Genomic DNA, 27734 nt, shown 5'->3' with positions numbered 1-27734 from the left:
GGAGAAGGAAAATACATAGTCAGAAGACTATAGATAGAGGCCCATCCTTCTTAAAATATAACTGAACCTATTATCTAAAGCATTGGTTCCCAAAGTTTGGCTGTACACTGGTTTGAAGAAACAGGGAAACTTGAAAGTTAAGTCAACGGATTGGAGTTAAAGGTCAGGGTTCAATGTCTAATTCCGTAGATGTATGGCTCTGTGAGATTTGTGAAAACACTCAGTCTCCCTCAAAGTCCTTGCACTGGTTTCCTAGGAGTTCCTTAACAGTGTACCACAAACCAGCTGGTTTAAACAGTGGAAGTGTGTTCTCTCACATTGTAGTTCCTGGGATTCTGGGCTCGAGGTATTGGGAAGGGCTGTTTCCTTCAAGAGCATCTATTCCAGGCTCCTCTCCCAGCTTCTGGTAGTTTGTTGGCTTGTGGTAGCATAATTCAAACCTTCAAATAGATTTCTCTATGTATATGTCTCTCTCCCAATTTTCCCCTTTTTCAAAGATGCTAATCATACTGGATTTGGGGCTCATCTGCTCTGACAAGACTTCATCTTAGCTAATTATATCTGCAACAACCCTAGTTCTAAATGAGTTCACATTCTGAAGTACTGGGGTTATGTCTTCATATGAATTTGGGCTGGGAGCACAAATCCACTTAGAATACTCCTCTTCCTTTCCTGTGAAAGAAGTTTAAAGTCATCTAACTCATAGGTCCGTAGTCAAAATTAACTGGAGGTCGTGTGTAAAGTTTTTTTTTTGTTTGTTTGTTTTTAACTCATAACTGCTTTGCAGTACACTTTAATGTTATTACCAAATTTATTCACTCTCATCTAATCCTTGAAGTAATTATGGTTTTCTTGCCTGCCATCTGCATTTAAGTCATACAAGCATTTATAATTACTCTTAATATGGTAAAAATATAGAAGTTTCAAAAAGTATATATCATCCATCTGTCCTTTGTTCTCTTGGGGTTTATTCCCTCCTGCCTACAGGTGGATCGAGTATGTCTGATGGGCATCGTTCCAACAAGCATGATCATCTTGTGTGAATGGTGGACCTGTTCAGAGAGGGCATCTCCAGTGGAAAGGGTGACTTTCTCTTTATTCCCATCCAGCACTCACATCTCTTTCTTCCTCCCTTTTATTCATTTATTTTTGTCCTGCTTTTAGCCAATGGTGTCCCAGATGATGGGAGTCTGCACTGGGCCTGTGGCCAGCAGGAACTGAATCAATGCTGAGAACAGGTTCTAATAGCTGAGCGGGCAGCTTGCAGGTGGTAATGACTTTCAGTCACAATTTGTGCGAGGCTCAATGACGTGCTTCAGCACCCTAGTCCATTACCAATTTTCCTGCTCTCTCAGTTTATTACCAATTTAACTCCCCAAAGTTCCCTTTCGCACACTCCTTTTTACTCTAGCTTTCTTTCTCATTCAATTATGGTGACTTTCGTCGGGGCCTGAATGGAAGTTCCATGTATCACAAGGCAAAATTAAGTTGCTGTTCCAATGCCACCTGCGACTGCAGGCATTTGGATTGAAAAAGGTTTTGACCATTCTGTGGCCTTGCATCTTTATCACAGAAATGCAATATTTTGGTCAGCTTTTAAGCCACCTGATTTTATACTTCTCACTCAACAAAACAGGCAGAAGGATGGTGTAAGAAACACTTTGTGTGTTTCTAAGAGTTGTACCAAATCATCATCATCATCATCATCATCATCATCATCCCCTCCTTACCCAACACCACCAATTAAAATGGAAATGTGATTAGAAATGTGAAATTAAAGACAATCATATAAATCAAGATGCATGCATGTTTTCAATAGATGTAAATTTTTATTATGAAGGGTAAAATCACCTCAAGCATTAATCCAAAAAAACAATTTTCACCTAGTGGACACCTGTAGTTTGTGTACATAAGTGCTAATGGTCCCCACACATTTTGCAAGTTTATGGGTCATTCACACTTATCATGTAAGAAAAGAATTATGTGAGGTTAAGTGGCCAACCCAAGTCCCATCACTGTAGATAGAAAAGCTAAATTTTGTTTTGAGCTCCTGGCTGGCTTCCCTGGAGCCTCTGCTCTACAGCGTGCTGAAAAGACCTGGCATCTCTACTTCTGGCTGTATTACAGAGGCACAGCACATACAACACATTTAATTCTACCTCATCACAGTACTTTCTAGGCAGGGCAAATGTGCATGTGTAAGAACCTTCAGTGCTTTACTTGACATCTGCCCCCTTTAATTGATCCTGTTGTCTAGAAAGACCAGGCAAGGTAGGTCCAGATGAGATGACCACATCCTGCACTGTGAAACCAATGTGCTGCAAGCATCCATTCCAGCTCACCTTCCAAGAAGACCCAGAATAACCGAGCCAATTTTACCCTGTTTCTGACTCAGCCCCTGCCTGCCTCTCCCATTGACTGCACACATATTTTTTTTGTTCTTTTAGTGGTACATAAACTCAAATGCAAATACCGTTACTGTAAGTATATATACATATATATTTATATTCTGTTATACTGCTTTTATAATAAATTAATATCCTTATGAAGCAAAATGTTAGTAATATTTTTTGCCACATCTGGGCTTTGGGGACTTTTGGAAAAACCAAGTACTTGAATATCTATGTCCTATATTTTATCCTGAGAACTGATACACTGTATTTTTTATTAATGATGTCACTTCTTCTCTATCCTCCCTGTTTTTTTTTAAGTATAATGTGATTTAAATCTATACTTTAGCTAAAAATAATCTGGGTGGTCGGCAAGAACAGACACAACCTTCTGGCCCCTATGAATTTTGACAGTCATGTGCTTATAAAATTTATTCAATATGAATTTAAAGCATTAGAAAGATTTTGACTCCTAAGAATTTAAAGACTTTTCATGCTATTTTTTAATTAGCCTTTCCCAGTTAGTGGTAAAACAAACCCAAAGAGGGCTACAGAGACTATCTAGGTGTATGCATCATGAAGGCCCCTTGGCATGAGTGGATTATATGGAACTGGAACATCCTTAGGAAGCCCTGAAGGGGACCAGTGAGTGGGTAAATGCTAACTACCTAGTTTCTCTCATAAGCATTTCTAAACAGGGGCTCCACAAAAGACTTATGTTCCTAGAATAATTAATTTTCTCCAGTGAGTGGCTTTCTTTTCAGGGAATCACATCTTCAGTGATACTCAAGAGTTTACACGTAAGTAAGTCCTATGCATGCTCTAAAGCAAAAAATACAAAATCCACCAGGATTGGTTGGTTAAAATAGGAATATTTTCCTTTATTTGTATTTTGTGCTTCATGGATATTTTATCTAGTTCTCATGACACTACCTTGAAATAAGCTAAGGAACGTTATAAATAACTTTCCAAAAACCAGAAAGTGAATGAATAGTTATCTTGAACTTCACTCTGCTTGATTCCAGAGCCCCAATTTTGTACTCTCTGCATCATATAACTCAGTAGGCTGTCCAAAAATTGTAATGCCTTCATTGACTTAACTTTTGCAAATCATTTACATCAGAAAGTAGACTGTGGGGCCACCATTTCAAATCCACAATGAGAAATGAAGGCAGAGTCTTGGAAGCAGAGAGTTCTGTCAAAGTCATCTAGGTGAACTCTTGCCTTAGAGAAAGCTCACCAAACCATTCCAGACACGCTGTCAGGGAAGGAATTAACTGCTCTGCTAACTCCTCCTCTGCTTAACCATGCTTGCTACCCCCAGAGTTCCTCCTTACATCACTTGAATTCCCTCCAGCTGCAATTTATGCCCTTCTTCTCTTATTCTTGCCTCATCAGAGAGGAAGAACAGCTGGTCACCATCCTCCATGTAATCACACTTGGGATAATGAGGGCAGTTATTGAGTCACCCTCCAACAATTCCAGCCCAGGTCTTGCTACACAGACCTAGTTACTGGGGAACTGACAAGGAAGGCAAGCAGAGGGAAAGACACTCAAGCACATTCACATCCACTGGAAAACTTGAAGGCGTGAATATCGAATCTCACTATTTCCTGCAGCTAACATTCTATAATCATTTGAAATCTGTAGCCCGTTCCATGAAGGCCCAAGATATGAATTTTCATGCAATTTGTTTTATCTTCGTTTGAGGTAATTAAGTCAGGAAATCCAAGGTGAAGAAAAAAAAATAAGGTTTGGACAGGGGCCAGCAAGATATTTGATCCAAGGCACATGTGTCTGAAATTAAATTTGGAAGTTCAACTGCGCTGTCCTTAAATCATGATGGCAAATGAAGGGAAACCTTCTTTGTGCTAAGAAAGGGAATATGTAGGCTGCTGCCTTAAGGGAATTACAGGGGACAAGGATAATTCCCAGAAACTACCCAGACTGACTGAAAGACTGTTTGGCCCAGTGGAGTGAGGGAACAAGAGTGGACAGCTCCCTATAATTACCTCGTCGGAGTTCCTGAGAGACTGCCTGTGTGCCCCATGGACTTGGGCAGGTACAGTTGCTGGAATGTGCAGGAAATAAGGCACAGCCCAAATGGAGTGATTTTTAAAGGGAACCAACCCCCTTCAGAGAGAAATCAGATATACATCATTTCATTCACTGTAGCTTTAGTTATTTTTTGATACCTTTTCAAAGTTTTCTGAAACTAAGTGTCCCTAATTTGAAAAATAATGTTCTCTATTAATCAAGTCAACGGAATCCTGAAAACATGGTTTTGCAAGAATGGGACTCATATTAGGCTCCATTCTTGATTCTAGAAAAGTGGAACAGTGGTGAGAACCCTCATTAATTAATTTATTCTTGTATCCAGTCATCCACCAATATGATAATAATAATGGTATCTACTCTTCGGGATGAAGACATATGAGTTGGCTCATGAAGTTGTCTAAACTTGATAGGTGTTAAGTATTATTCCCTCTTATTATTATACAGAGAAAGGTTCATAGGCATTGAGGAGGGCAACCAGGAGTACATAAAACTTGCGCTTAATGGGAAATGCTCTTTTAGACAAGATCTCAGAACAGCAGCCATTCCCATGGTAAGTTTTTCAGAAGGAATGATGGGTTTCATAAAGGAGGTAATGATAACTATTTGGAGTTGGTTGGGACACATCAAAAAAAATTATTTTCTGGGCATTAACCCTTTTAAAAATATATTGATCAGTTAAATTGAACCCTGATCAGCCTCCAAATACAAACTAGATTTTTAAACTATTTTGAATGGAAAATAATTTTATTTTCATTTGTTCCATCTGGAGACAGATGGAATATGTCATTGGATCACCGATGACTATGAATAAACAATAAAGACGTTGCAAAGAGTAAGATCAGTACTGCTGGGGTGAAAGTCTCAAGGAAAATCTCATTCATTAGATACAATTTTTTAATATTTATTTTTTAGTTATAACTGAACACAATATCTTTATTTTATTTATTTGTTTTTATGTGGTGTTGAGGATCGAATTCAGGGCCTCGCATGTGCTAGACGAGCGCTCTACCACTGAGCTACAACCCCTCGCCCCAGTTAGATACAATTTTTAAACAATAGATTCTGACCAAAATAAGACTAAGCTGTCTTAGTTGGTATGTATTTTACTAAAAACATAGAAGATAGACATATAGTGAGGTACCATTTAAACCTTGTTGTATACATCTCAGAAGGTCCTTTGGGCATTTCCAATTAATGTTTCAAATACTAAATATACAGAAGACACATTCACCAAAAAGAGTTGCTGCACAAGTCTATCTCCCTGAGGGGAAGTAAAATGTTTTACCTAAACCAAATATAAGCAACAGAAATGCAAATTATCCTGTGATTGTCTGTTTTAAGTCTTAGGAAAATGATGGTTCTTTCATTCATCTTCGGGGCTCCCAGATATTTCACTTTGCAGAGTCCCACTAGGCATCGTGGCTGAACAAGGGAAGTCTGCTAGACCAGGAGGTCCACTTCCTGTAGAAGTTTGTGGCTGACTGTGATGGGTGACATAAGAGGGGTACAGGCAGGGTGCTGGCTCAGGACAGTGCTTTGGAAAACAACTACTTTACCACTTGTAATGATATTGGATGCAGTTATCAGAGAAAATCATCTATATTCAAACTCCCTATGTAGAATTTTAGGATGGAAAGAATAGGGAGGTTGAGAGGAAAGAAAGAGGTTGGTTATTGGGTCACAGAAGCACAGCAAGCTGAGAGGAGTAAATTCTATAGCATGGTAGGATGACTATAGTTAAAATAATCCAGTGTGTATTTCAAAGTAGCCTGAAGAAAGGATTTTTGAATGTTTCCCATACAAAGGAATGATATGTTTTTGAGGTGTTGGTTATACTAATTTCCCTGATTTGATCGTTACAGAATATATATGTATGGAGAGTTATATTACACCCTGTAAGTTTTTAATTCATTTTTGTTATTTAAAAATGACATAACTAGAGACTGTCTAAAGTATAAACCCTACAATTCTCACCATGGTCTTGAGCATCTTGAGTTTCCTGCCTGTACAACTTCTTCTCCCACTCTTTCACTTTCACTGTGGTCCAGACATTCTGACATTTTCTGTCTCTTAGTCAAGCCATCATCATGCTGGTACATTTTGAATGTTTCCTTTGCTTCTTCTTTCTCCAAATCTTTAAACAACTGACTCTGCATGATAATTCAAATAGCAACTTGATTGATACTTCTCTCAACCATGGATCTAATGCTTTAATGGACCCTCTCAAAGCTTTGTCATCACTCTCTGCCTTATTACTCCATATAGTTTTTTTTTCATAGAATTTGTTAGATATTTTCTTTCTCCAATCACATTTTAATAAAATCAATGAAAATAAAACTGATGAAAATGAATATCAAGAAGGATAAGATTATATAAGGAACCAATCAAACATGAATTAACAGATGAGTGAAGTCTAGTAGAAAAAGAAGAAGGGGTTTGGGGCAAGGATGGGAGAGAAAAGAGGGAGGGAAAAGGGGGGGTTGTGATCTGAAATTGATATTTATACATATATGAGTTTGTTGGAATAAACCCAACTGTATATTCATAAAAACTATTATTAAAAATAAAAAATCAAATTCCAAAAAGAAAAAATATACTCTGTAAAATTTACATGAAAAAAATTTATATTGATAAAAAGTTATTTCAACGTAATAAAGTCAAAATATAAGACACAATTTAACTTCTCTATAGAGAATAGATCAAAAATTAATTTGGTTTACTTGTTTCAGAAAACACATATATTACAAATTTATTTTGTGTCTTGGCTTTTGATTAAATACCAAAGTCAAATATTTTATAGTCATAATAACAGTGAAAGCAAGATAATCAATTAGTCATTTGCCCATAAATATTTCTCAAGTAAGAACCAATAATGATTTCATTTGATTTTGCTCTTAGGTTTCTTTTCTCCTAGAAATACATTCTCAAGACAGCAATGTGTTAGAAACCTGGTCTTTTTTTAATTGTTGTTTTTCTATTTAGATATACATGACAGTAGAGTGTATTTTGACATATTATACACGCGTGGAATATAACTTATTCTAATTAGGATCCCATTCTTGTGATTGAACATGATACAGAGTTTCACTAGTGGTGTACTCATATAAGAACATAGGAAAGTAATGTTTAATTCATGTCACTGTCTTTCCTAGGGAAAGAATAGTAGTTCAATGGATTAGAAAGAGGGAATGTGGGAATTGGGTAGAATAGGAATAAATACCTGTTTTAAAACCTGCAGTATAAGCATCCTGAAGGGTGTCTGAACAATAAGTACACAGAGTGTACATTACTTCATCTCAGGCATGCATTATGAGTTTATTTCCTGCCCAACCCCCGAACCCCCCTCAGCAAATGCTCTTCACGAGAATAAGGCCTCCATGTTGATGCTCACTGCAGCCTTCCCAATACCAGCAAAGTGCTTGGAAAGGTGACACCTCAATATTATTTTCTGGAGAAATGAGTCTTGTTTGTTGTGGTTTACACATGTGAAGAGCTTAACTGCATTTTAGGACAGTAGATGGTGTGATTGAGCTTTTGCCTAAGTCCCTTTCGTTCTTATGTCTAAAATCAGAAGCCCAGAGCTTACAGAGATGGAAGCAGATTCATCATTCTGTGTTCATGAAGGTGGAAACCAACTGTACAAGTCAGCCCTGACTATTCCAGCTCATGTAGCTGGCTCTTTTCTGAGCTATAACAGCTCCATGATTCTAAACAACCCTTGATCTTCTGAAGGTAGAACTAAAGGGAGTGCTAGAGATCAGAGCTAGAGGAACAGTTATAGATATGCAGATAATCCTGAAATTCTGGAGGAAAGCTTCATGAGGACACAGTTAAAGAGAGTCACACTATTATTAAACCAATATTAGTAACAATATATATGATAAAATAAATTTTAAATGCATTTTTTTAAATCTGCCAAACCTGCAGGTATAGGAAGCAAGTTGAACTAAAAATAAATAAATAAGTAAAAAGTAAAAGAAAAGACCAAATTGATACTGGCAGATAAGAGCTTTTGGTATATAATTCCTTTGAAGATAGAGAGACCATCTTACCAGTCCCTCTTTGTGTATCTAAGGGAAACCCAATGCTTTTAACTATATTATCTAACTAGATGTGATATTTTATTTTATAAAACTGACTTTTTTTGAACACTAAATATGATCCAAATTAAAGTAAAAAATACTTTACAGAAAGTAGAATTATATGTATCGCATATACAACATAATACTACATGATCTTTCCTATTACCACAGTTTATTAATACTTGAAAAAATGTTTTATTTCACTGTTATTATACTGCAGTGATGTTGGGAAATATTTCAATCACCATTTATTCCTTGATTAATTACTTAAAGTTAATTCATTCGATAGTTATTAAGCCTCTTCTATGGCAGTTACCAAGGAAAATCCTGGGCAGATATATCCTTATATAATCAAAAAGTTCATGTTCTTATTGAAGGAGACAGACATTAACTGTAGAAAATGACATTAGATACTGATAAATCCTCATAGAAAATAAAATGCCTGAAGTAACAATGACTGGGGAGGTAGAATGGTACCACTCAAGGTAGGATTGAGGCTTGGCCTCCCTGGAATTGAATTGATACTTGAAACCTGTAAAGAAGCAAGACAGAGTGTTCCAATCATAGATTCAGTAAACACACAGTCTGCGAGGCTTACTGAGCTTGGCCTGGTCAAGGAGCTCAAGAACAAGGTGCCTGCAGCCTAGTGAGCAAAGAACAGAGCAGCTGCAGATGATGTTAGAAGTGGGGCAGAGGCCAGGCTGTGCTAAGTTTGTAGACTATCATTAGGCAGTTTAGGTTTTATTTTGAGTTAATTGAGTGGTTTCAGCAAGGTAAGAATTTTACCTGATTTACTTTCTTCAGAACGTTGTTCTAATTAGATTATAGAATGACGAGATGGAAAGACCAGTCTTGGAGACCAACATGGGAGGTGTTCAGGTGAACATGAAAGGGGATTCAACTGAAAAGTTGCAGTGACAATGTGGGCAGTACCTCTAGAATGTACTGAGTTCATAACCCACTTGAATCATTCTGTGAAATATGGTATATTAAGAACTATGTAATGTTTTGAACAACCAACAATAAAATAAAAAAAAAAGAATGTACTGAGTTCAAGTGCAGGGAGTTAAAGAGGATTAACTATTGGGTTCTGTCTTGCACATCTGACTTGACTTGAAGGTAATATCATGTTTTATATGCAAAAAAATGGAGAAAGAAGCAGCTTTGATAGTGAAAATCATCTTTATTAATCATCTTTATTCTTAGTAAATTTAGGAGTAATCTTTTATAGTTTATCAATCATATATGTATGAAGCTTTTTTTCACCAGAATTAGGTAATTGTAAATCATAGAATATAGTTGGTATTGAAACCCATGAACTTGGATATGATCATCTAAGAAGGAGTAGAGAGAGAAGAAAGTCATACCTAGGAACCACTTGGGAAATATGAAATATGTAGAGGTCAATTAAGAATAAGAATACACAAAAGTAATTCTAACCAGGTACTACCAGCTGGATAAAAGGAGATCTGTGAGAATGTGTAATCACAGGAATTTAGAGAAGGCTTCAAATATATGGAAATATTTATGTCTATGTGTAGAAATACTGGGAAAAAAATTATACATTCTTATTTACATAGTTTGGAAGTCACTATTGACCTGGTAGTGTATTTGGAGAGATCAACAACTTAGGTACACAAATCAAACTGCTCACCGAAATGGTCTTAGAAATAAAGAGAAAGGATAGATTCATTAGCAAATAAAGGATAATGATTTGTATTCATAAATAAAATCTCAGAAGGAATGATACAAGTTGAACACAAGAATATCTGAAGGAAGTATTCAAATATAATTCCTAATTATGACTTCTCTTAGACGTAGGGACTATGTAGAAAGCTCCTGGGGAACAGCCCTGGTCATCTATTTCTTTGCTGATAGAGCTCAGAAAATGTGGTCTTTACTTCCCATTCACGAGGAGCTGTGACTTCACGACACTTTCAATCCCTATTAGAGGGACAAAGGCTAAGCTGAGAAGGATATTAGGACAATAGGTCTAGAGCAGAATTTTCTGGGTCACCCAATCTAGAGGCATCTCCTTTAGCAGCATGTCTGAGGCCCTCAAAATCAAAAGAAACAATAGCTGTGATCCAACTAGAATTTCCTTTATTTTCCAAGCAACACAGTGCTGGGAATGAATGACCCTTATATAATCAAAATAATCTAATTTGGCTTTTGAGCAATTTCCTCAAAACTGTCTTAGTTCAGATCAATTGTGTAAAGCATGTATATCTACTCAAAGCCCTTAATAGAGTAAATTTCTCTATTTTTTCTTAGCATTTAGCCCAAGGTTAGGCATTTGATTTATAATATAACTAAATCAGCTAAGGGACTCCATATCTATCACTTTGTACATTAACATAAGAATAAACCACCTGTGGATACAAAATAAGCTTGATAATCTTTTGAAAGGGTCACCAGATAGACTATAGAATGCCATTTAAATTTGAATTTCAGATAAACAATTTATTTTTTGGAAAGTGTGTCCCAAATATTACATGGATTGTACTTAACTCTGAAGTAATTATCTGATATGTATCTGTCATTCAAATTGAACTGGGTATCCTTTACTTTTATTCGATATACCTAGCAAGCCTACCCTGTAAATTACCCAGTATTAATATCTATGTCTTCTGACATTTACTCAATCTAGGCTCATTTTACATAAGACTCTAGTATTATAATGTCCATAATTAACTTAAAACAAATAATGTATTTCAGCCCTAAAATAATAAATGAAATAATAATGAACATGCACTTATTGAAAATTATATTAAAAAGGTATATCAAATTATTAAAAATGTCGTATTGGATATCTTAATGTTTTGGTTTCAGGAATCCTTTAAACTTTAAATATTATTATAGACTTGAAGAACTTTTATTGCTCAATAACATTTATCAATATTTTCCACACTAGAAAATAAAACAGAATTTGCTTTAAGGATATATGTATATTTTTCAGTATGTATTTAGGACTGTGGATATAAGTAAGTGGTAGAGCATTTGCCTAGCATGTATGAAGCCCAAGGTTATATCCACAGTACAAAATACACACACACACACACACACACACACACACACACCTCTTTGTTTACATTCAAAATAATGAGCCTTTTATATATTGATATAAATAGTGTAATTTTTATGGAAACAAGGAAAACACTAAGAAAGATTAAAGGTATCATTTTAGGTATTTGTAAATCCTGTTAAATGTCTGCCTTTATGAGGTTTGAATCTTCCAATATATAATTAATATCTGTTTAAGAAAAGGAATAGAAACCAGAGCTCCACTCTCCACTCCTCCCCTGCACACACCAAGGAAAAGCCACATATTAGCAGGAAGGTGACTGTCCACAAGCCAGGAGGAGGAACTTCATCAGGAACCACACATTGGCACTTAGAACTCAGACCTATCCTCCAGAATTGAGAAATAAACATTTGTTGTCCAAACCACCCATCTTGTAGTACTGTGGGAGAACATGCCATCCCAAAATATGCCTCCTTGGCACAAGGATTGGTGAGCTGAAGGCAATTAAGAAGGAGCAGGTGCAGAAGAACCCTGTGCTCTTGATTTGCCTAAAATAGGAATGCATTTTTGAAAAACAGAAGGTATCCCACCATCCCTTCATCCCTTTCTACCAAGGATAGCAAAGGTCAACTCCTGGAGATAATATTAGACCCTGCTGACCTGGAAATAACACCAGAAGAATCTACTATAATAATTAGATTTTCTCTGCCATGTATTTGCCTCCTCCCCCCACCACTCCTGCAGTCTGTCACATCCAAGTTCTCTAAAATTTTATTGCCCTTTGTTGAGATGGTAAATAAAGTGGACTCGAATAAAGTGGACTCGAAGTCACTTCTTTGAGACTTTTTCCTGTCATTACGTATTTGAAAGTATGCATATTAATAAAATTGTTTGTTTTTCTCTTGTTTATCTGTCATTGTTACAGGGGTTTGTCTATTCCATCTCAGTACTTATAAGGATTGAGAAAAAAAAACTATTTTTCCCCTTTAGTATTATCCCTCTAAACCTCAATAACAGCCTGATGTTGTCAGTACCAATGTTGTTTCCTTTTTACAAGGGAGTAACTGAGACTGCCTTCTTCGGGATGGAAGCATCCCTGTCGTGTGATGTAGGAGTGTCTGAATCACTAAGAGCAGAACTGAGGGAACCCTGCCCAACCCTCCTGAACTGACTGGACTCACACTTTTGATGATGGTCACCTTTTTTTCCAGCTTCAAATTCTAACCCTTCCTTTCCCCTCATTCTGTGGCTGTGTTGATCATACTGCTCTTGGCATGGCACCAGGGTTTTTGTAGCTTGCTTCCAAGGCTTTCTCCATTGTTCTAAGACACCATCAGTTCTCTGTAACATCATCAAGGCTTCCCTCCTTCCCCAAGGAGGGCTTTTCTATAGTACCTGTAACCCAACAGTCACAAAGGAAGAGGCTTCAGAAAACTATCACCCATCATTTTTATGTAAGGATTCCCAAAAGAGTAGCCTGGTTTCTTCCATTTTTACACTGTTAAGGAAGTTTATAAATTTCTTAATTTTTTTTCTTTCTGTTACATTTGTGTCTTCAGGTATTATAAGGGTGGTGTGGGGGAACAACTGTAGGCAGCATTAAGTACCTTTCACTTTATTATGAGTGAACACTAGCATGTCTATTCTAGCTGGAAAACTAAGCAAAATATGCAACTTAGATATTTTATAAATATACTTTATATTTATAAATGAAACCTTTATACCATTAACCCAACATTTTACAAATATGCAGATTTAATAACAGCTCTTTAAGGAATGACTGCTATGCATATGTGGAAAAAATCATCATCAATTTTGCTCAAATTATTTTTCACAATCCACTGCATCAGGACCATCTGCATGAGCATTGTGTTAAAAAAAAAAAAGAAAAAAACAGACATTCTTGGGTATAGATTGTGTTGGTCTAAGGTGGAGCTCATAATCTTGTCTATATTTTTAAATCTCCCTATGCCATTTGTAAGTAGAATATATTTTGAGTACCTCTAATCTATATAATAACTTATTTGTATGTAATAATGACACAGAAGCCCTTGCATGACATTCTGTGTACCAAGTACTAGTTTAGGCATTTCAAAATATAATCCATGCAGTTCAGGACTTGCTACCTCATGTCCTGAACTTCACCATTTGAGACAGAAATAGAAGCCGGAAGATTACTCTGACATCTTCCTTCTACACTTTCACCCTAAATCAGATCATAAAACCTTGGAAGAATTTTCTGACCTTTTCCTGAAACAGGACATAAGACCTTCATACAAGGGTGGCTTCCCTATGCCCAGGGGGAAGGAGCATCTTTATCTCTGAGTTCACAAGGATATAGACAAAAATTTCCATAAGCAGGATTTGTGAAGTTCTCCCCAGTTCTTTACCATTCGATCATGGTGTTCAATTGTATTTTCCCACATCTATTTCGTTCTTGATCAAACCTAGCATAAAAATATACAGGTTGATCCCCATATTGGTCTTCATTTTCTAATTAACAATCCTGTGTCATGTAAAGCTTAATAACTATATATTTGTGCTTTCTTTTTAACCCAAGATGGGAAGGATAGATGATTATTTTCTCTATAAAATCTTAACAGGTGAAGAAATTTCAAGGAAATCCAGGCAGACTAACTCCAGAGTCTGCTTTTAACCACTGTGCCATTTCACCTTTACCCACATGGAAAATGCCTAAATTAACAGATATGAACTATGAAATAACACAGAACATTAAAAAGCAACCTCAATGTCTCTTCTCACATTTTGAATCAAACTCTGTGCAAGATTACCTGAATTTGGAACTCAAGCACTTAATGAATATATGTTGATTCACCAAATACCTGAAACTGCAAGGATGCATTCTAGATAATTCCCACAATGTTGGCTTTGGAGAGGTTAAGAGTAAAGGAAAAAATTCTAAGAGCCAAGCCCAGCATGCTGAAGACATATGTCCCGAATACCAGTGTGGGATATGACCACTCAGTGACCTGTCCAGCTCAGGATGGAGACATTAAATTTGTCCACGGCAAACCTTCTCTTCCTTTTAACTCTCCGAAGAAGAGACACATACACCACCTCACTCCTAATCAAGTTCAGGATATTAGAGCCACGGTGGTTTTTTCCAGGCAAGGCGACAGACAACATTTTTAGTTTCAACTACAAATATTTCATAGTTGAACTGTTCTTAGGAGAGTGAACTAAAGGTAAAATAGAAAAATAAAGAAAATTTGTCAAATAAACAAAATAAGAACCACCATTACCCTTGACTTTCTAATTTTAAAATATGCAGTAAATATAAATGTGGCCCATTTCTATCCTCTTGTTGGAGGGACTCTATTGTTCCAGCTGAGCAAAAGTAACCCACAGTTGGCAAAGGAAACTTGACTATGGTGAGAACTTGCTCCCATTTTCTAAACTCCACAAAATTCTATTGAATAAACAAGTAATTAAGTTATAAGGCTGAGGGCAGGCATAGACCATTTAAAACTTCTCCAGGAATATTCAGAGATTTTTAGCTTTCAAAGAGAATTTACAATTGTTCTACCAGGAAGCTATCTTTTTGCTATAATTAAACCTGAAATAATGATAACTGAAAATGTGAGAATAATGGAATTTATACTAAAACTATGCAGTCTAAATCTAAGTTACTATATAGCAACTTGTGGAAACCAGACTGTCTTGGTCCACATCCAGTCTAGTTTCAGTTTCCTCATCTATAAAATTCAGATGATAATATTCTCTCTTTCAAAAAGGTCTCATACAGATTAAACACATACACATGTGAAGCTCTTCAATAATGTTTGACTTATAATAAGAATGATATATGCTATTAGTATATTACTCTTCATCAGAAAGATCTTAGCATACTCATCAAACACAGAGAATCAAAAAATCATATAGACTACATATAGAACAAAAATTCAGAAGTGGGACCAGTCACTGTCGGCCTGAACAGTGACAAGCTTACTCTAAGTCATCTATAAAATGGAGAAAGATATACCTTCTTTTCTGGCACTTTGAGCTGTTGTGATAATCAAATTAAATGATGTTTGGGAAGATTTTATGGATTTATGATGCATGATAACTATGCAATTTGTGGTGTTGTTATTACCATTGTAGGTGAAGACTCAAGGGGATAGCAGACCTTGAAGAAAGAGCTAGCAAAAGAGTTTTCCCCTGTAGGTGGAGGCAAGGTACTCAAATGCACCAGTCATCTTTGCACTGTATCAGGGGGCATGGCACAATTTTCTTTCACTATATACTATGATAAACATCAAAAGGAAAGAGAAAGATAGAAAACTCACTCACCCAAATATGTATTCAAAAAGCTTTTCCTTATCCGACTGTCAGTATCCAGGACATGAAACTGTCACCTGCTGAATTACTGAATTGTCAATCAAATCCTCAGGAGTGTGGAAGCTGGTCCTCCATTTCAGTACCAGCCTCTGGGTGTCAACAGTGTAATTGATTGTCTTTGTAATAATTTCATCCCTACATTCTTCCATTTCTTAAAGGTCTTAAAATCCAAGGAAAACATTTAATGTAATTCTCTTACAATACGTAAAGGAGTAATATACATAGTCATATACACACGATACATATATGCGTGATTACATGTATATGATTCATGGAGATTTTTGTCAATGACACCTGTGGGGCTATTGAGAAGTAGTAGAACCTTTAAGAGGCTGTGCCTCGTTGGAGGAAGTAGGTCACTGGGTACATGACTTTAAAGGGGCTTTATGGACCCCAGTCCTTGCCTTTTCTCTCTTGCTTCCTGAATTCCACAAGTTGAGTATCTTTCTCTGTTACATAGTCTCATCACAGTGTTCTGCCTCACCATAGGTCCAGAGACAGCAAGAACAAACAACCATGGACTGAATCCTCTGAAGATCTGAGCCAAATTGAACCTTTTTTCCTTATAAATGTATTATCTCAGGTATTTTGTCACAGAGGTGAAAATCTGACTAAGACAATCGCTATCACCATTATGATTACAAATTTTCTTTATAATGAAAATTTGAATTCCATTGTTTCTTTTGATGTAAAATTTTATTTGCCATAACTCTCTGTGGTTGAGTAGTAAGGATTCTCTGTCAGGGGTTTTCTCTTGCTTCTTTGTTTTACATCAGTAGATTCTCAATTAAAATCATTAGGCTACCTGTACAATCAGAAAAATGAGAAATTATTCCCAATTTGATTCAAATGTATGAAGTGTCAAGATCATTGTACTGTCATGTGTAGCTAATAAAAAAAATCATTAGGCTATTTACTCAGTAAACATTTTAAATTTCACAGATTTTTAAAATTGTTATTTGAAAGCTTTTTCCGAACTCATTGATACCTCAATGCATATGATGAGGAGTAAGGAATTGGGATCAAACCTAAATACAGATTGTTTAGAATTAGAGCTAGTGCTGATTTATCCAGCCACCCAATAGGCATGGCATGCATTTGCTGCATTTAATCACCCTCTAGCTTTTTAAAAGTTTGTTACCTTACTGTTCTGAAAAGACATTTCTGAATGACAAGAGATTATACTTGCTTTCTGTTGCTCTGTTCTGTACTCTATTTCTATGTTGGCTCATCAGGAAAAATAAATGAAGAAAAAGTTGCATATTTTTTTCTTTTTTCTTTTCTTTTTCTTTTTTTTAAGGCCTTGAATAATCTGCAAGGCAGACAGCCAGAAATTTTCCTGAGTATAAACTATTCTACAGATGTTGGGTGGATCCTTCAGAAAGTGAAGTTTACCACATCAACAGACTGCTTTTGGACAGTGTTGGATAGTATACAGGCTTTGAAATCAGAAAATCTAAATTTAGCTACAAGGTCTGCTTTTGTTTTGCTTTCGAGGTTTCTTTTTCCCCCTCCATAACCACAGTTTCCCTAATTTCTCAAAAGAACAAATAAAAGATTCTAACATCATAGAGCTGTTTTAAGTTGTTATATGTGTATACCAAAATGACTTCTAAATTGTACAAAAGTTTAAAAGCTTTTATTTTCCTAAAGACAAAAGTTATCAGAAAACTTAACTGCACGACTTGACTTTGGAGGTTCTATGAAATGGTGGGTATTGGCCAGTGGTGTTTCTTACATGGGGAGGCATGATGTGTGTGTAAAGCTTATGAGTTCTTTCTCTGGAGTTTTAAAAGACACAAATATAGCATTTTGGGGACTCTGGTTTGAAACAGCAGTCTCCTATTGGAACCCTGGCTGGCTTTGGAGACCACTTATTCTCCAGTGGTTCCACTTTCACTACATTTGGGGACTTTAACAACTTTTATTCCTATCATGTTGGCTCAGTGAGGCAGCAAGTAAGATTCAAGAGATATTCCATTCCCGAACACTTTAATGGTTTTATTGGGATGCTCATTCAGGATATGTGAATGAGCTAGGAAGATAAATCCAACATTTATTTTAGAATGCAATAACAGAATGCCTCATTATACAAAGATAGATAGAAACTTGCATCTACACAATTTTAATTAGGTCATGTATTTTATTATTCAGGGGCTTAAGCTTGGCCATACTGAATGTCACATATGTTAAAGGAAATATATTGCCCCTTACTGTGGTATTGTTATGTTTTGAATCCTTGTCCCTGATCATTTTCTGTTTTTTCTTCATTTCTACATTCCAAAGTAATGGTTGTGAGTCTAAAATACATCTTCTAATGTTCCTCAAAAATTCAGTATAGATATTATCATAATATATACATTCAAAGTTGAATCAAAAACTGGGGTGGGGAAAAAAAGGAAAGGGAAAGTTCAGATTGAGTTTGTTCCATTTGGTTAAATTCTCATTTTGTTTTTTTCCTTTCTTATAAGTGACTTTGCCTTATATCGGAACAACTTTATATCTTAATGTGTTTGCATGAGTGTATGCATATTCTATGCAATTTCATTATCTCTGCTTTAAATATTTGGTATGAGATGAACACTACATTAAGTTTGATTTCTATGTTAACAGAGTAAAATTCCAGAAAATTGCATTCCTAAGTATTTGTAACTGATATGCAAAATAACATTAACAATTTAATTTAAAACAACAGCTGTTAATAAGTCCATCTATTCTTCTAGTTATCAGAGTAAGAAATGCCTGTAATGGTTACCAAAAAGACTGTATATAGCCTTCTCATCTCTTGTAGCACACTTTTTCAATGTCATGCCCACAGAGCCCCACAGAGGACCAGAGGACACATGTGCTAATGTAAGAATTAGAAACATACTGTCTCTTTTGTTTTCCAATGAAATTAATAAGTACCAAATGATAATTTCCATATCCTTAATCTTTATCATGCCAAGAGTCAGCTCTTGTCATTGTCTATATTTCTTTTTTAAACTCTTTTTTTTTTTTTGTAATGGGCAGACACATTGGCTATGAGGCTGAGAAAAATTATTTACAATACCCAAGATGCCTGCTGTAGATGAATAGATTCTTATAAAGAGCTGGGTTCTGCGGTCCTCCACATCAAAGCTGTGAGGTACTTCCAAAAATTTCGGTGCATTTTATGGTTATTCAGCAAATCTCTTCTCACAATAAATAGATCCCCCATGCCGCTTATAAAGGCCGTGGCATTCATTTCATTCCATTTCACGGGGAAGGAGCAGCTTGTTGCATAGATGAAAAAGAAGTTAGCTCTGCTATCAGCTGCATTTTACCCTCCGTTTATAGGATGATTGGAAATTTCATAGTAATGATCTTCTTTGGCTTATTTATTGTTTTTTTTTTTCAGTCTATTGGGCAGCAATGTTTTTTTTTTCTCCCTCAAAGAGAACAATTTGAGGTAGTTGTTTTTTATGTATCATAGTATCATATACATGTTCTTTGTTTGAAATTTACCGCAAGCAAGACATCACTAATTTTTTTTCTTATATCCCCCCTCAATATTTTGCCCATATTAAATGATGTTTCAATTCCTTAATGGACATTATTTTCTAGCCTGTTACCTCTGGAGCTTTCGGTCATCCTAAAACTATCAGATAAATCCAAACTAGAATTTTTTATTTCATCTATCCTGTCATAGTCTCTGATTCTGTACCCAGGTGTGTGTGTGTGTGTGTGTGTGTGTGTGTGTGTGCGCGCGCGCCTGTGTGTATGTGAGAGTTTGGCAGTATTAAGATTAAAAATCCAAGACCAAACTTCTGAGAAAATATTCCTCAAATGTTGCCAGTTGAGAGAATGGATAGTTGACCTTTAACAAGAATGGTTTACCTCCAGATTTTTTAAAGATGCTCTCTGTCTTACTAAAGCCATTAAGATGGCCTGTTAAAGAATCCTGGCCCTAGACCATAACTCCTTGACATGGCTTATTCTTTATCTGACCTGCTGTGGCTGCTAATAGCCCAACAGCAGTTACTAGTGCTATGGATTAAACCATGAGGATAAAATAATCTAACACTTGTGATCCCTCCATTTAAAACCTGTCAGGAATGGTGTTGACTAACCAGCTGCTCTGCACATACAATTAACCTTGCTCGCTTAAGAGTCATATTTTCTCTTAAACATGGAAATAATTGCTTTAGGAATGCTTCTGAGTTAGAATTCTTTGGTGGAAATATATTCCCTCTCTTTTATAATGTAAGAAGACTACTAAAAAAAAAGTACAACTTCTTCCAACATAGGCTTGCCACTCAGGTTCACACATAAACTGACATGTTATACCTACTACACTGCTATTCTCTCAGTGCCACAAAGATTGAGGGATGCAGTGAAACTTCAAACTCATATTCTTTCCACAAATTTTTGACTCCCCAAAATTATGGATTGTTCTGGAACAGCAGTGAAATCTACCAGTTCAATAGAATTTTTTTTTTCAATATAACTTTGAAAAAAATTTTGACCAAATTTTTCCTTCAGGGCATAAGATATCTGTTTTATTAGAATCTGTTAGGGATTTTGATTTTTGTTTTCTCTGCAAGCTTGGATTAATTCCAAGGAACAACTAAGTCACCATAATGAGTATGGAAATTTCTTATTTACTATTCAACATTGCAGAAAGACTTATTGATTTCAAACAGCAATTATACATTTTCAAACATATTTACATATTTTAAGGCATTTGTTTGATCATCTTTGTTGACAATCACAGGGGGAAAACTCTTGATGTCTAGGGGTAAACTCTCATTTAAACTCTACCCATCAGATAGGTCATTCATGTCCGTCTTCCGCACAGCTCAGAGTTTCAAAGCAAAGTGCTTGCAGTGGGGTTCCCTTTGCCTTCTCTGCTCAAAGGAAGCTTTCAGTGCTGATGCTCCTCTGATTGGCCAAAACCAGTTTAACCTCTAGCACACTTAGTATATCTGAAGTCCTTTTTTGGTCTCTGTCAGGAAGACTCCACCACCTTCTGTCTGTGTCACTTACTTTCTTCTGTCAACTTAGCCTTTCCTGAAATACAGACTTCACCGACCTAGTACACCAGGAAACATAGACTTAGCATGGTAAATTGCTATTTTCACTGCTGCCTCAACCTTTCCAGCTGAGACCCCGCCTCCCTGCCTTAGGACCTTCTGCCTGAAAGTCATGGGCTTGAGATGGTTTTGGAAGTTCAGGACTCTTACGGAACCTAATGATATGATGCCCTCAAGTGGTAACATTTACTCTCCCAGAAAACTCAAAGTGCTTTACAACATGCATGTACCATTCATTCAGTGGCCTCTTTGGCAGACAAGGACAGGATCCTGACAGCTCATAAAAGCTAAGAGGAAGAAATGGAGACGATTCTAAATATACTTGAAAGAAGATAAAATGGATTTAACTAGAAGGATTATGCCACATGTCTCAAATTCCCATTTCTTAAAATATTGATTGGGACAGTTCTTTTGTACCGTTAGTTGGTAATGGCAGTTGATTGTTTACGGCAATTGGTTTTATACACTTCCCAGAATTATGAGTCTTAAAAATTGCCATATTTCACAGAGACCTAGATCCTACCAATTAACCACTTTGAACTTCTCATCTAAAAAATTATTATATAATTCACATACAATAATCAGATGAACATAGTGATATGACTATCATGTAGAATAGTAGAGATGCAAGAAAGAATCATTTTAATCCCATTTTATTACTGATGGCCCCAAGAGTATCTCAGAAAAGAGAAGCCCAAACTGATGTTTGAAAACAGCCCAAAGCACTTGAATGATAGACTAACTTTAATGTGAAAATGTGTAATAAATTCCTGAAGGAGCTAAAGATCAATGTTCCTAGGCTCTTGTGCTCCTAGCCCCCAAGTCTCTCCCTCATCCTATATTTCATCTTGATAAGTATGTCTATTCTGGTTAAAACTTTCAACTACTCAAGCCTGCAGTCTCAGAGTCCTCCTTGAATCACCCTTTCATTTTCTACTTGAATTTCTTGATTTACTGAGGGCCTCTTCAGTCTGTAACCTCCTTTCTACTGCCTTGTGACAGCCTTAGTTCAGGTCCTCAGCAGTTCACCTAACTCGTCTTTCCAAGCTTGGTCTCTCTTACTCTAAATGCAGAAAGTTATCTTTCCCAAGTGCATCTATGGTCATTATTGGCCAAGAGAGGTCATTTATTTCTTTTTCTTTTTTCATTCCTAACAGGAACACAAAAGAACCCACTACTTTTCAAGTTATAGAAGATTCTTTAAGTTTCAGAAGCACACCTGTAGCTTTTTCATTTCTTCCTTCCACATTTTCTGTCTGTACTGATAACTTGGAAACCTTTCCATTTCCTTTCACTCCTCTGTTCCTCAGCAAAACCATTTTCTCAACATTGGAATCCCCACCCTCCCAACATATCCACTTTTAATGAATAAATTGCTCAAATTCTGCTATTAAATAGTCAGTCTATTCTGCTTAAATTTCACTTCCCTTTGAAGTTCTCCCTTCTCCAATTATTTATTTTTATTTACAATTTTTCTCCCAGTACATGACATACATCTTTTATGTAATCAGATTATAATTTCTTGACTACATTGCTTTGTATTCCATTGGCTATATACACTTGAAGTAAATGTGCTAACTAGATCCTATTTTATATGTGTCAACTTCAACATTACTGTATGTGGCAATAGGAAATTTAAAAAATACTTAATGAATGAATTATTCAATATAAAAATGAAAAAAAAATTAAATATTTTAAATATTCTAATGCATAAATACAGTATTGGGAAAATGGGTATCTCAATTGATGGCAAACAACATAATTTGAAAAATATTTTTATATTTTATAAGTCATGAGTTATACATTGGAATTTGAAGCAGATTGAAGAACTTCAAAGTGAGGGATAAATTCTTGGATAGGAAGGATACACTGAGGATAAACCCCAAATGTTCAACAAATTCTACACATTCCTTTGGCTGATCTCTGAGCTACCCCTGAGTGAGGAAAGGGCCAAGAACTTTCATCGGAGGCAGCAACTGAGATGCTGAAGGTACTGAGCAGAGATCTTTGTTATTACCCAGAATTAGAGAGACAAGGTTTTAGTCAAGCCAGATTAACTGCATGCTATAACAAAAAGCAACACTCTTCAAAAGTTAAAAAGAGCTCAAATCACTAAAATATATCATTCTTAATTTACAGCATCTGATCACAATTATTGGATTTGAAAAAAAAAAGGAAAACAGGAAGAATTGAATCAAAGTTATCAGAAGTAGATGTCCCAGATGTTTGAATTATCAGACAGACTGTGAGCAGTCATTATGATATATTCACAGTTTGAAAAGAAAAACAATTAAAATTATTTATCAGCCAATTGCACTCAGGTAAATGTCTCCTACCACATTGGTCTTGTAACCTCATATTTTCTTTGAGAACCCCATCAAGATAAAATAATATGTGATGAATACAAAGTGTCTTCCATGTTATTCTTTCACATGAAAGTATTAAGGTGTATTCATTAAGTTAGAGGAAAATTAGTAAAGATGAAGAGTATGGCAGTAAACATTAAATACACATAGAACATGGCATACAGTAGGGGGTCCAGGTTGTATATTTAATCACTGTGGAATCACTAGATAAATAGATAATCAATAGATAATCAGTTTCCCCTTCATTATTAAAACTTATTGATGGTGACTATCAACAACATGGTGACAGTAAAGATTTTTGTCTCTTAAGGAATCAATTAATAGAGCAATGACTAAGACTTGTCAGGAGGTAGGAGACATGGTTGTATGAGTACCACAGATTTTGCCTTTCCTATTCTAGTTGCTGAACCATACACAAAAAGAATAGTAGAATGTCCTTTAATATCTATTTTCTAATGCAGAACAGATGACACATAAGGTACCAATCCTACTGTAATGTATTTCTCCACCTCCCCCTGGCATATGGTGGAGAGAATAGTACATAAATTACCACTTATTGATGTTTACTCTGTGCCAGGCATTGTGTTAGACACATCATCAACTTTTGTTTACAATTTGTAAAATATAAATCATACAATTAAATAACGACATGTGATAATAATGAAGCACAGACATTTTAGACAATTTCTCTTCGATATTTCAACTAACTAGTGAGGAAATATGACCCAGGACAAAAGAGATGTTTAATTTTATGCACCAATTTGGCCAGAACACAGTTCCCAGATACTTGGGACTCTATTCTGGAATTTTGGGTGAGGATATTTTTGTATGAGATTAATGTTTAAATCAGTGGACTTTGAGTAAAGTAGATTGCACCTCCATTTGTGGACACTAATGTCTAGAACATTAATAGGTAATTCTCATCCAATCAGTCAAAGTCCTAACTACTACAAAAACAAGAGGGGATTCTGCCAACAGAGTGCCTTTAACTTCACTTGCAGCAAGAGCTCTTCCTAGTTCACCAGCAGACTGCCTTTGGTCTATGACTGTGGCTCTTCCCTAGTTCTCCAGTCTATTGGCCTCCCCCTTAGATTTTGGACTTGCCAAGCCTCCAAAATCATGTACATCAATTCCTTAAAATAAGTCCCTTTATGTGTATGCATGTGTACACACACATACTATTGGTTCTATTTCTCTTTAGAAACCTGACACAGATTTTTATTTTCTGACTATTATATAATCAAATGGCTCTTTAACTCTGAATTCATTTTAGACACAGTGGGTAGCAACGCATCCTTAAAGTTGGGATGCTATGAAGAAAGGACAGCAAACAAAACATTCACTTGTTTGGCAATTTGTTACATGGCAACTTCCAATTGGCTTAGAACATTGTTCTGTGGGTCATGAAATGGGAATAGTCTCTGTATTTTGGGGGTTGGGAATGGGATTCTCTTAGGCTATGGCTAGAGCTGGAATATCAGGTGGCTGGAATAGCTGAGCTGTGGGTGTGTGGGGGGGGTTGTTTCGAGGTATCTCTTTGTAGTTGATTTGGACTCCTTTTGGCATCCTCCAAGAGTGCAGGCCTTGAGCTGTGGTCTTAATAAATGGCATCTAAGGGTTTCAGGTGCGAGTATTCCAAGGACCAAATCTGAAGCTACATCATATTTTATAAGCTAGCTTCCCAAGTCATAAAATATCACTTCCTGTTGAACTTTATTGGTTGAAATGGTCAAAAAAGCACATCCCATTTCAAAATTGTAGATCCCTACTTTTCAATGAGAGGAAAATAGAAAAAAAATTCTCAGACACATTGGAAAACTTGCATGTCGTTCTCTCTGTCCTTTCCTTCACCCTCCCCTACAGGAAGTTCCTTACTTGTCTTCTAAATGTATTGAAGTTTTGCATCTCTGAAATCACTAAGGAGACCATATCCCCTTGCCTAATCAGTACTGTCCCATAAGTTCTGGTCACCCAATTAGTACATGGTGCAAGCATTACATACTTAGTGAAGAACTTATTGTGTTCTTAGCACCTTGTAGGTAATATTTTTGGAACAAATATCAACCAATATAAAACTGATTTCCTGAGCTTAAGAGCTTAGCATCTAATTGTAAAGTATATAGTTTCCCTTTCCTTTCTGAACCCTCATCTCTGTTTTAAAAACCTTAATAGTTGTGGGTGGCCTAGTGACTATTTGGTACCATGCCTGTGATTCTACACTAAATTGATACTCTCCAAACAATTCCAAAAATGTTTCATGCCTGTAATTTTATTAATTTCTCTTCACTGAGAAAGAATGAGGTGGCATTAACTTCAAGATACCTAACAATTCTTTGTCATTCCACTCAACAGTATATCCCAAAAGGTAACTTTAGCAGCTTTAAATTTGGATACCATACAACTGAATAATAAAACAGATATGAGATTTTTATTTTCTTTTTCAGTAACTTCAGACTGAATAAACTATATTTTTGGTGATTTGAAAGAAATCAGGCACATAAAAACTGAAAAGTTATCAGTACTCTTGCACCCTGTGGATAGAAGAAGTAGTCTGCAGGTCATGTCTGGGCAAACAATGTTTTAATACACTTCCATTCCTATGTTTCCTATAAAGCAAAGAATCCACAAATACTGAGGACATCTATATCCCTGCTGTGGCCAAGAAAGCCTATATGGGTGTCTTTTTAAGATTTATGATCTCTGGCCTCCCCCTACCACCTAAGAGGAGAAACACTTGTGAAGGCCATAGTCCCTAGACAAAGGCCCAAACAAAACAATTTTTATTTAATCATAATATTAAAAACCATATCCTCTGTCTCACAACTACAACCATGCCAACGGGGCTCCAGTGTAATAACAATGAGCTACAAATGAACAAACACCAAGACATGGATTTCATTTAAGAAGTTCACAGGGATATCTGAAGATACCCAGGGATAAAAACAAAATCAAAAGCAGCAAGGACACTTAAGAAAACTGCAGCTTCTGTCTCCTACAGGTATAGCAGGAAGCAGCCCAACTCCTACCCAATTCACTCACCCATGCCTCACAGTGAAAGCTCATTTTCCTAAGCTCCTCTATCATAAGTCCAGGTTCAGTGGAAAGTAGAAGGCACACCAAGACCCTGGTACTTGAGCAGAAAGCACTTCAGAGAAAAATCAAGCATCATTTTGAAAGAGTTGTTAAAATTAACAAAGGGGCAAAAGTTGTTATAATAAATATGTGAAGACCTATAAAAATAAAAGGTAATAACTGCAAGGATAGATGAGTGCCATAAACAGAGGTATGGATAGTGAAAGAATCAGAAGGAAAGCACAGAAATAAACTGCAACATGAGTGAAGAATTCCTCTGAGAGGCTCATCAGGAACTGATCATGGTCAGAGAAGCAATGACATTGAAATGAAGCCAATAGGCACCTCTCAATCTGAAATGGGAGAACCAAAGAACAAAAACACACTGAGCAAAACACCCAAACTGCAAAGTGTGTATGATAACTCATGTGCAACTGGGATATCAGAAAGAGATAACAGAGCTGAAGACATTTTAAATAACATGGCCAAAAATTGTTCAAAATGCTAATAGACACCAAAGTATAATCCAGGAAGCTCAGAGAACAGTAACAGGATACATAACACATCCACAAAGACAGACAAAACAAAACAAAAGTATAAACAAATAAACTCTTAAGTAAGCATATCACATTCATCCTGCAGAAAAACAGGGCAATGAGATAAATTAAAAAAAAAAGCCAGAGGGCAAGGTTCAATGTGGGGGGGGCGGGGACACTTCACTTATAGATGAGAGGGGAAGAATTATATTAGACTTGTTCTAAGAAACAATGCAAATTTTTAAAAAAGAATAAAATTAAATATAAAAATTGATGAAAGAAAAAATAACCAGTTTGAATGTTATATCTAGTGAAATAATCCTTCTTAAGTGAATTAGAAATAAAGAGATTCTTTGACAAACAAAAGATAGAGGAATGCATTAGACCTGCAGACCTGCCTTGCAAGACATGCTAAAATTTCTTTATAAAGAAGAAAATTTATAAAGGACAGAAACGTGAATCCATAAAAAGGAAATAATTGTGAAGGTACTGTTAGTGTTAAAATTTAAAATAAACATATTTTTATTCTTACTTGATCTATAAGATAGCTGTTTAAAATAACAATAGGAACATGTATTGGGTGATGACATCATGTGGATAGACAAAATGAATGACAGCAATGCCATGTAACGGAAGGGAGGAACCTGGAGCACTACGTTACCTGCATTGCTTGTAAATGCTATCATGTTACTCAAAGGTGAATTTTGATTAAATAAAACTAATATTTTACACTTTTGTACAATCAGTAAAAATATTTAAGAAGAAATGTAACTGAGGTGCAAACTGAGAAAA

The sequence above is a fragment of the Spermophilus citellus genome (genome assembly GCF_964194105.1).
Source record: "Spermophilus citellus genome assembly, chromosome: 8".
In the NCBI taxonomy this organism is placed as follows: domain Eukaryota; kingdom Metazoa; phylum Chordata; class Mammalia; order Rodentia; family Sciuridae; genus Spermophilus; species Spermophilus citellus.
The sequence above is the reverse complement of the archived record's forward strand: the minus strand, read 5'-3'. Positions refer to the sequence as shown.